We start from the raw sequence: 9,710 nt of genomic DNA, 5'->3' as shown, positions 1-9,710 counted from the left end.
GCCTAATGAAGACATAAACCTTTGAAAATTGGCCAAGAACATAGACTTTCATTTTCAAAAGGGCTAATTTATTTCTTAAAAGAGCAGAAGTAGTGGTGTTGTTTTTACCCATGCTACTCAATGGAGAGTTGGGGACTGTTTTTAGCTGAGGATTTAGTGCACGAGTGAGTATTTACAGCAGCAGGATCAGTCAAAGCCTATGAAAACTGTACTCTAAATAAAAGGACAATGCAATGTATGCAATGCATGATAATGAGGGGATAAATCATCAAAACTTTGACATGTTCTAAATCACAAACACATTTTATCACTATTTTAGGGTCGGTTGATACATATAAACCATTTAATCCTCCTCCACTGAAACCCGGTTTCTGTGGGACAAACCAAACCAGCAACGTGGCTCTGAAACATCCCTTGAAAAAACAATGATGCAATGTGACCAGTGTTGCACAAACGTTTTACTGTATAATAAAACTTTTATACTGACTCTATAAAGATCACAGGCAAAAATCCTCAGGGGACAAAACTAAGCACCAGTTAAGTATAAGGTAATCAGCTTATCACACATAACAGCACATGCTGTATTTATCACATGTTGTGTAATCGATGTGCTCAGCGTCTCCCATGGCCTCCTGGGAGATTCTCCCAGTGACCTAACTCCCAAATATATTTAATTCCTTTAACTCCTAATGGTTAAAGCTTGCAGCTGGTAAATGTTTTGCATGTGCGTTAAGTACGGTGACCTTTAAAGTGTTCCTGTTGCAATCTACAAAGTAAAAGGACGTGAAGCATTCAGCTGTTAGCATAGAAGTAAAAGTCTCACGTGGACACGCAGAGCCGCACCGTGGCTGCAATATGTTGTAAAGCTATTTATGTTGCAGAGTAAGCCTTTGCTTTTAATAAGGGTGATGTATATATATCCATATTAGTCTTTATCTCATTATAGATCCCTCATGCAAGCTGTGGCCATTTATATTTTTAGTTTTTTAGACCGATAAACAATTCCCACCTGCTGTTCACGGTGAAACAATATTTGTGTTTTCACTTTATGAGAAAAGCTGAGGGGAGACGGGCTCATTTTGATTCAACTGCACGGACCAGAGGCGCAATCTGTTTTTCATGTTCTCTGGCTCCAGCTGAAAACACCTGCCCTGTTCTCACAGCTAATACATTAAGCAGTTAAGTGCCCGAGCAGATGTTGTAGGGTCAGCAGGAAGTCCAGGGCCTACGGAGCGCTCAGTATTTATTTGACCGGATCAGGAGTTCAATGACACGAGCCGTCTTCTCCCCTGATGGATCACGTTTTACATCAGGTAGAAGTCACAGCGTGCGTCCTCTTCCTGGGAACACCTCTTTCTAATTTGTCAAGTTTGTCTAAACCTTCTGCAGAGTCCAGATCAGCAGGTCTTTATTGGAAATTCTCATGGAAAAAACACTCCCAAAACAATTCAACTTTCACCCTGGCAACTGTAACACACTGGAATCTTTTATTTGTGTTTGCTTCGGAATAATTCCCGCAGATCAAAGCTCGCGCTGAGGGCCCTCGGTGTCAGCGCGAGACGTCGATGACATGTCCCATTCACACCGCGTCTTCTCCTCACATCTCACACGCACTCAGTCGTCACATCCCACAACAAAGAGAGACGCCCCGAGTTATCATCCATCAAACGGGGCCTTTTATGGCCCAGCAAAAGACAATGAGCTGCCAGAGAGAGAGGAGTGTTCGCAACATGAAGTGACAGCGAATACTCCAGACACAGATTAAACAGTGTTGGAAATGAGAGAGCTACATAATGTTTGGGTAATTTGTGAGAATTAGATGATCATGATTCATCTTTATGGAGGGAAAGGAGCTCTGATATAAGCGCAGCGTGATTCCCTGCTCTGATAGCTCCGACATCTCAGTTTACTTTGGTCTTGAAGTATAGGATTCTTACGGTTACAGAGCGGAGCACTTTGTTTTCAAACATCGTCGAGGATCTTTAACGCCTCAGTTCTGAGGTACGAGCTACATGTTGGGATATAAAACAGACCTTCCAGGCTTATTTGCCTCAGAGGCACTTTATTCCATCTGCTATCAAAGTGAGGGGTGTTGAAGAACACAGTACATCATTGTGTACAGCAGACGCGCAACATAAACCATCAGCAGTTTATCTCCCATGGATTATTCCTCTCAAGTCAACCATCAAGCACTGCGGGTAGGGCAACATGTGCAGTTGTGCCGGTGTGTGCCACAATGTGCAGCTCCGAGTTGGCTGAAGTATTTGACAGGGGCTGAGTGAAACGGGACACCGGCGTGATTACACTGTATCCTGTCGGCTGCTGATTTATTGTGACAGCAGAAACTCCCTGCAGAACCATGTCGTCAGGTGCTGGGACTTGTGCTGTGTGGGATACTTGATAGGCTTCAGGCTTTGAGTCAAGAGAGTCTCCAGAGACGCTGCTGAGAACGCTCAAAATCCTCATTACGGTATACACTCTCTCACACACAAGCAAATATCTGCTAATGTTCAACGGAAATGGACCACTCACGACTGGCTTGAAAAGTAGCAGCTGTGATTTTGTCTTTTTTTTAAAATCTAGAAATGCTTCAAGGGATAATCCTCGTGATTCTCCTTCTTGACCCCTGCTGCAGGATTTTGATTTTACGGCCTTGTTTTCAGTTTCTTTCACGGGATATCTCAAAAAGTAGGGAAGAGGAAGTCTGACGAATGTTGGAACAAGTGATTAGTTGTCAGTGCTGACCCAGAGTTTTATTTTAAGGATTCAAAATTGTGAGATTGTACAGGTCTTTTGCCATTTCCTCATGAACCACCTCATTTTCAAGTTAGGCTATCTGCCATGTACCTCATAATTCTGTATGTGTACATCTGTGTACTAATAAATAGATTAAAAAACTTTACTTTGATTATTCCCAGCAAACATCTACCAACATAACCATCATATTTAAATAAATAAATATGAAACCAACTAAATGCTGAGTTGTATCGGCAGCACACAAAAAACCCGACACAAATCTGTGTTCAAACTAGAAAACACACAGCATGCAGACTAGATATGGTCGATTTTCGAGAGTGCTAATGATTGACTCTCTTCTCCTACTATGCAATGTACAGAGGAAATTGAGGGAAGAATCAAAGCTAAAACAAATTAGATAAATTGTGGGTGGTGGTGAAACTGCTCCATAAAAATCTTAGAAAACAAATAATAAATCTTAGCAAAGCCATTTTGATGTTGGTTGGCAGAGTTTGATAGATGCCACACATAATTTGTATAATTTCCTGTTACTATAAAAAAGTATGAATATGTTTTTGTACACTAACTGCATACTACTGCATCTGTGATATTGAGCAATAGGAAATACTGTAGCATGGTTTGAGGCACATCTACATAACTTTTACATGTGCTGTCCATGTAAACAACTTTTTTGAGTGTAGTCATTTTTCCAGTTTGAAAGAATAACATACTGAAAACCAGTTTAAAGTTGGTGCGTAATGGTAACTCAAGGTAATTCAACAGTTTATCCTCGATGAGAAAATGTAAAGAGAAGAAACACGGTGCGAGTATTGACCGTCGCTCTTCAGTCAGGTGTGATGACGCTGGTGACAGAGGGGGGCCTCTTAAATCCGCCTAAACTACTTCCCACACATCTGGACGACGAAGAGGAGCCACTGACTGCAGATTATGACGGCGGTGCAAGGTCGGATGGGGTCACGGTGACTCTGGACTGTGGCGTCCCAGTTTGTGTCTCACGAATCACGTCAGCTGCCGGTGGTGCACAGCTGTCTGAGCTGCTTAAAGGGTCTGGACAGAGGAATTACTCTCTCCAGCCGCTGTGTGTGCGTGATCCTCCCTTATGTTATTCACAGGAACATCTTCATCATTGCTTATCGCTCCACTGTCTCACATCCCATGATGCTATGCACGGCCTTCTGTGCTACTTCAGGGACACTGGTCAACCTTTGTGCATATGTTGTTGCTCTTGTTTAGTAATTCTCTGCTGCAAAAGATGACATTAAAATAGTTCTACTTAGATCCTCTGCAGTAAATTATTCATGATAATATCTCAGTTTGTGATGCCCTTAAGGAACAACTGAAAATATACTTAATTAACACTTTCATTAAAAGCTTCCTTGAATAATGTGCAATTGTGGCCTTTTCTTCTGTCGGCCATTACACGTAATCGTTGTGATATACGTTTGTCAAGGGGGAAGGGACAAAAAAAAAATAGAGTTTATAGTGGTATCACCTGAACACAGCACTTTGAGCATGAAGGGAGGCATTATTCAGAATAAATGGATTATCAGGGAAACCAGCATAAATGAGTCAATAAAACTGTTAAGCAGCCAGCCAGCCAGCGGTGGCCAACATGATTAATCACAGGCATTCCAAGATTGGATTTATTTTGTCTTTTATTTCTCCTTTAATGACTAGCCGCGAACACCACTCTTAATATATCGCCCATGTTTCTAGATTACCGGTGACTAATGAGGATTCAAAATGGCCGTTATCTACATTAATGTCTTTTTATTTGAAAAGTCAATACTGGCTGCGAGTGCGTGTGTGTGTGTTTGTGTGTGTGTGTGAGGAATATTCTAGCGGGAGCGACTTGCAGTGATCCGTCTGAAGCCTCCCAATTAAAAAGGTTTTGGAAAGCATTAAGGTAAGCTGACACGTATAGGAGCACACTGGCGCAATCGTTATATTTATAATTTTCTACCACTCGTCACATTGCTCATTCAAATAACTACTAAGAATTTTCCTGCTTCTCTATTTATCAACCTGATCCACTTCTCAGTGTATTTACAATCCCTCCACATACATCTGAATTATTAAAAGGCTCCAGTAGAGCATTGTTACCCACTGTCTCTTCAGAGGGTCAACGTTCGGCGTCAGCCAATGGGTGTACAGTGTGTTCCTGGTGCTGAGCCCTCTGAAGCCCTTGTGTGGAACCAGGAGATATAGCTCAATTTAATGAAAGAGTCTGGCTCAGTAATGACCCCGGTGATTCATATATTTGTAAAGGAAATCAATCCCACATCAGCTAAGTGCAGAAACAGGATCCTCCGCAGCCTTAAATCTTGGCATTGGGTAATATACACTATAAATGTAGTTTACATGAAACTGTGCCGAAGAAGACATATGAAGTTCATTACGGCGCTGAAAACAGGTATGAGGACGAAACATTGACTCCAATAATGGGCTTTGGAGAGGATGTAAAACACAGGCCCAAGGCAGTGCTTTGTCAGACCGGACTGTTGTCCCACCAGACTGTTGTTCTTTCCATCTATGATTTAACGCAGCCCGGCGCGGCTCGATCGCACCCGGGAGACGACTTTATTTTCATGTTTGCCAATCTTCCTTTACACCTGCCTGTGGCGGCCGTAAATATATTTTTATGCCTCCCGGAGAAATGCTTAAAGAAGCAGTTTGTCCGAGTCCTGCATGAGCTCGCGTGGCAATATTCTTGATTGATGAGCGCAGCAAAGTTTAGAAGACGCCCCCGAGAGTTTTCCAATTCCGTTTATTTGGGAGCTTTACATTTGAGCATAATTCCCACTCAGCTGTATTTATGTGGGTTTAGGACTCCTGTGCTCTGTTTCTATTGTTCCCACAGTTTACTAATGAGGTAGAGCACAAAAGGAGGACCCCCCCCCATCGATCATCATAGCTTAAACTTAAGGGCTGTAACTGATTTATCTTTTTATGTATGTTGAAGTAATTTATTTTTTGTATAGCATTTTTGTCTTGACATTGTCCAAGCAGTACAGCGATTTGCAGCATCATGATAAGAATTGATGAAAAGCATTAGAAAATCTATGGGAAATGCTTGGTTTGTTTACATGGAAATAACGTAAACTGTCAGTGACACTGTCAGTGCACCAGCTTCTATACAAAGGCTCATTTCAGCACTGATGAAAACATGTGTTTATGTCTTCAGATCCGCTGAAAGACTCCAGCTCCTGTACCCTGCACAACTCGGGCTCACAAAACTCTTTAGTCAATTTAACTATACAAAATTTGAAAATAGCAAATGAGGCAGGAGTCCAATTTCCCCAGCTGAAAATCAGAGAATGTATATTGGATGTATAATTGGATGGATAACTGAAATCTCATAATTTTCTACATGCCATTGTTCTGTTTTATAATGTTAACAGTCTTTTCTTGTTATTTATTACTCAAAGTATACATAGCCACTATTGTTTTTTGTATGTTCAATTACTTTTAATAATGGAGTCTGTGTTGAAGTAAATGGGATTTATTGTTTTTCATGGTATCGGTATCGAGTACTAACACTAACTACTGACACCCCTACCTGCTTGTAGCCATGATGAAAACAAAACAGGGACCTTGTACGTTGCTTCAGTGCTTTTACTGGTCAGAACTTCCACAGGGTGCATTAAGGATTAGCACAATATGTTCTTACATGAATCTAAATTAATCTTACTATAGTTTGAGTTTTTTCCAATTTGTTTTTCTATGTAGACACAGTTTAAAAGACGCATATTTCAGTGACAGAGCATATATTACTGTCCGTGTTGTTGCCTTCTTACCACCTGCTAAACGCCTCTTCAGTAGATATTATACTAAGACTGACCAACTGGGAGGTCTGTGTGCAAAATGGAATGACCCCCTGCCAAAATAAAACCCAGCTGGGCTATACATAGAGGCGCAGCCCTGCAGCCCTCTCTGGGATTGATATATGGTAGCAGCATGACAGAGGGAAGCCGTCCCACCCGGCAGCTTCAAACCATCATAAATACCTCCCACACTGGAGCTGGGTGGGTCAGTCCTGATCCCTGGTTTCACAGGAAGTACACCCCCCTCATTTATCAAGCTTTACACTACGTTATTATTGAGGACTTCACCAACAACTAAGGCCTTGATGTCACCACTTTATTCTTGTGTGAAAAGTATGTTGATTAGGCACTGACACGCACGGGGCTATTTTAAAACGTCATTAATTGCTGTCATCACATCAATCCAAGGCCGAGCTGAAGGAGATGACGCCCGGGCCAAATTAAAACACCTTCAACAAATATTGTATAACAATATCATTTCTAAAATAAGTTCACAGCTGTTGGACGGTGAGATCTTAGGGAGAAGAATATATATTGTGGGTTAATGACAGATGGAACAAACAGAGACACACGTGGCGGCGCCTGAATGAAGATGTTGGTGTAACTCAGTCTTCTTCCTGTATGCTGTTCCCATAATTAACATAATTAGCTGTCTGAACCGAGAACACATTGAGGTCATAATAAAGGAGGGGACGGTGGTGACGCAAGTACATTCGCATGATTCATATTTCCAAAAACGCTGGGAATAAATAACTTTAAGAATAAATATATCTAACTTTAAATATGATAGAAATCTAAATGTGACTGGGAATTTTCAACTTACTATAACTTAATAATTAAAAATAGAATTATACCATGATGAGTGGTGTCAAAGGCGTAAGTATTTAAACTCATGCAGGTTAGTAGGAACCACTGAACCTCTGAACACATTAGCTTATTTTCAGACATGCACTGATTATCCAGAGGGGCTGTACTTGAGTGCGCTAATGTCCGAGTGAGAGTTTTTCCTGACAGGCCCCCTAGTAAAACCTCTGGAGAATGTCTGAGTGAGAGAATACAGAAGGATCATGTCCACAGAATTCATCACAGGCGAGTGTGCGCGTTGATAAAGTTTGTAACATGCGATAGACGCAAAACTGAAATCCTCCCAGGATGATAAACAGGAAACATACACGTAGAAGATGCAGCCTAAGATGTCAACTCTGAAGAATAACGAGATTAGAGAGCTTTTGGCGATAAGGAGCGACGCCTGTGTCGATGTAATTTTTAAAAAAACAACAAGTGATTTCCTCAGCAGAATTTGTCCGTCATTTCCTGCCTCCTACAACTCAGGCGCCACCACTCACCCTAAAGCTCCGGTGATTTTCCTGTTGTTGAGAACACGTTTGACGCGAACAATCTCCTGCTGCGATGAAACTGAAATCATTTTCTCAAGTTCACGTCTGAAACCGTCTTTAAAGATATTTTTTTCAACCACTTGCGATCAGAAAACTGCAGCTTATTTCCACATGAATACCTGTTCTTATAAAATAACCCTGATATTTCCATGATTAATGAATCTGCTCCGACCACCTGGTGTGGGATCAGGAGTGGAAGCTGACAGTCTGCAGACCCAGACTGAATCCGTGGCCCACATGCTTTCACAGATACTGTAACGCAGCATGTAGAGTCACATTACCGCGCCTTATGCTTTCCCAGTCAATAGCAAGATGATTGGTTGGCGGTGAAGTGTCTAGTTAGCGGGATATTGTTGCGCTTGACATTTATCATAGCTCCGGGGTCGTGAACTTGGAGCTAAACAGCAACTGAATCATTAAATGTGAACGGCTGCAGCTTTAACGACTCCGAGGCACTGACATAAGTGTTTTCATGCTGAAACAAGTGACTAACTTCCACTAAGCTTAACACGTCTTTGTTCTAACTGGGACAGTCTGCGCTAAGAGGGACATATACTCCGGGGGTTGGTGAGACAATGGCCGCTTTAACAAGCAGAGTATTCGCTGCTTTTGAAATTAATATCAATTACTATTATGGAGGAATGTCTTTCTGAAAACCAAGTCATGTGTTTTGTCTAGAGAGGCCAAAAAGGAACAATCCTTCCTATTTAGAGTGGTTAATTTCAGCACTCAGTCCTTGTGCCGCAGGGGTATAATTGCGCCATACCAAAAAACAATTGGTATAAAGACCGACTTGTCTTTAACTATAAACATAACTTAAATATACTGGTCTTCAAGGAGGCAGTTTATTTCTGCTCGGAGAAGAATTCCGACTCCAACACTGAAGCTTTCTATTAGCAACGTCTCGGCCATGTTTTCTGACACTACGTTCCTTTCCATGGTGAATGGAAATTAAACATAAAGAAGGTTCAGTATCAGATACATTAATTCACAGTGCAGATTCTGGAGTTCAATAAAAACAATCCAAATAGCTCCATTTTCCCTGCTAAGCTTCAAGCAAATAGGATGCTCAATAAAAACATTGCACTGGCCCCTCGCTGTTAAAAAAAAATCAATAGCTAGAGGACAAAGAACCTATAGCCATCACTTAATTCTCTTATCAGTGTGATTTAAGGGACACGGATGATGTTAAATAACTGTAAATCCTTATCTTTGACTTTGTGGGTGGTTTATGGTAGTTTCAACAGCAGTTCAGAGACAGAACGGCCATACCTTCTGCTGCATACACAATTTATAGCTTTATTACTCTTTGTCTAAAAGAGCAGGGAAACATATAATTGAAAGGAAGAGATAGCAGCTTGCAGGCGGAAGCGGAGCCGGAGAGGGGGCATGCAGAAACTGAGAATCATCATTGCCGGAGACATATCATGGCGACAGTTTTATGGCTGCGGAGCCAGCCCTCTTGTTTTTCCAGGGCTCGTTTTTATGAAACGAGCGAGATCCAATTTTCTGATTCATCTGCAAACGGTCCGGTCTAAGTTTAGTATTCGCGACGCCGGGCTTGGAGCAGGCCCACATGAGCGTGGAGGTCACCGAGAGGGCTCCAGGAGCTGAAGTCATGGGTTTGCGCTCACACTGTCACAGGTCCGCTCATATTTTTGCCCTCAGTGACAACAAGCCTATTGTTCCCCCTGATAAGGCCTCAGTGTGCACAGTAATAGGAATTAAGCAG

Source organism: Hippoglossus hippoglossus, chromosome 19 (genome assembly GCF_009819705.1).
Source record: "Hippoglossus hippoglossus isolate fHipHip1 chromosome 19, fHipHip1.pri, whole genome shotgun sequence".
NCBI classification, from domain to species: domain Eukaryota; kingdom Metazoa; phylum Chordata; class Actinopteri; order Pleuronectiformes; family Pleuronectidae; genus Hippoglossus; species Hippoglossus hippoglossus.
The sequence above is the reverse complement of the archived record's forward strand: the minus strand, read 5'-3'. Positions refer to the sequence as shown.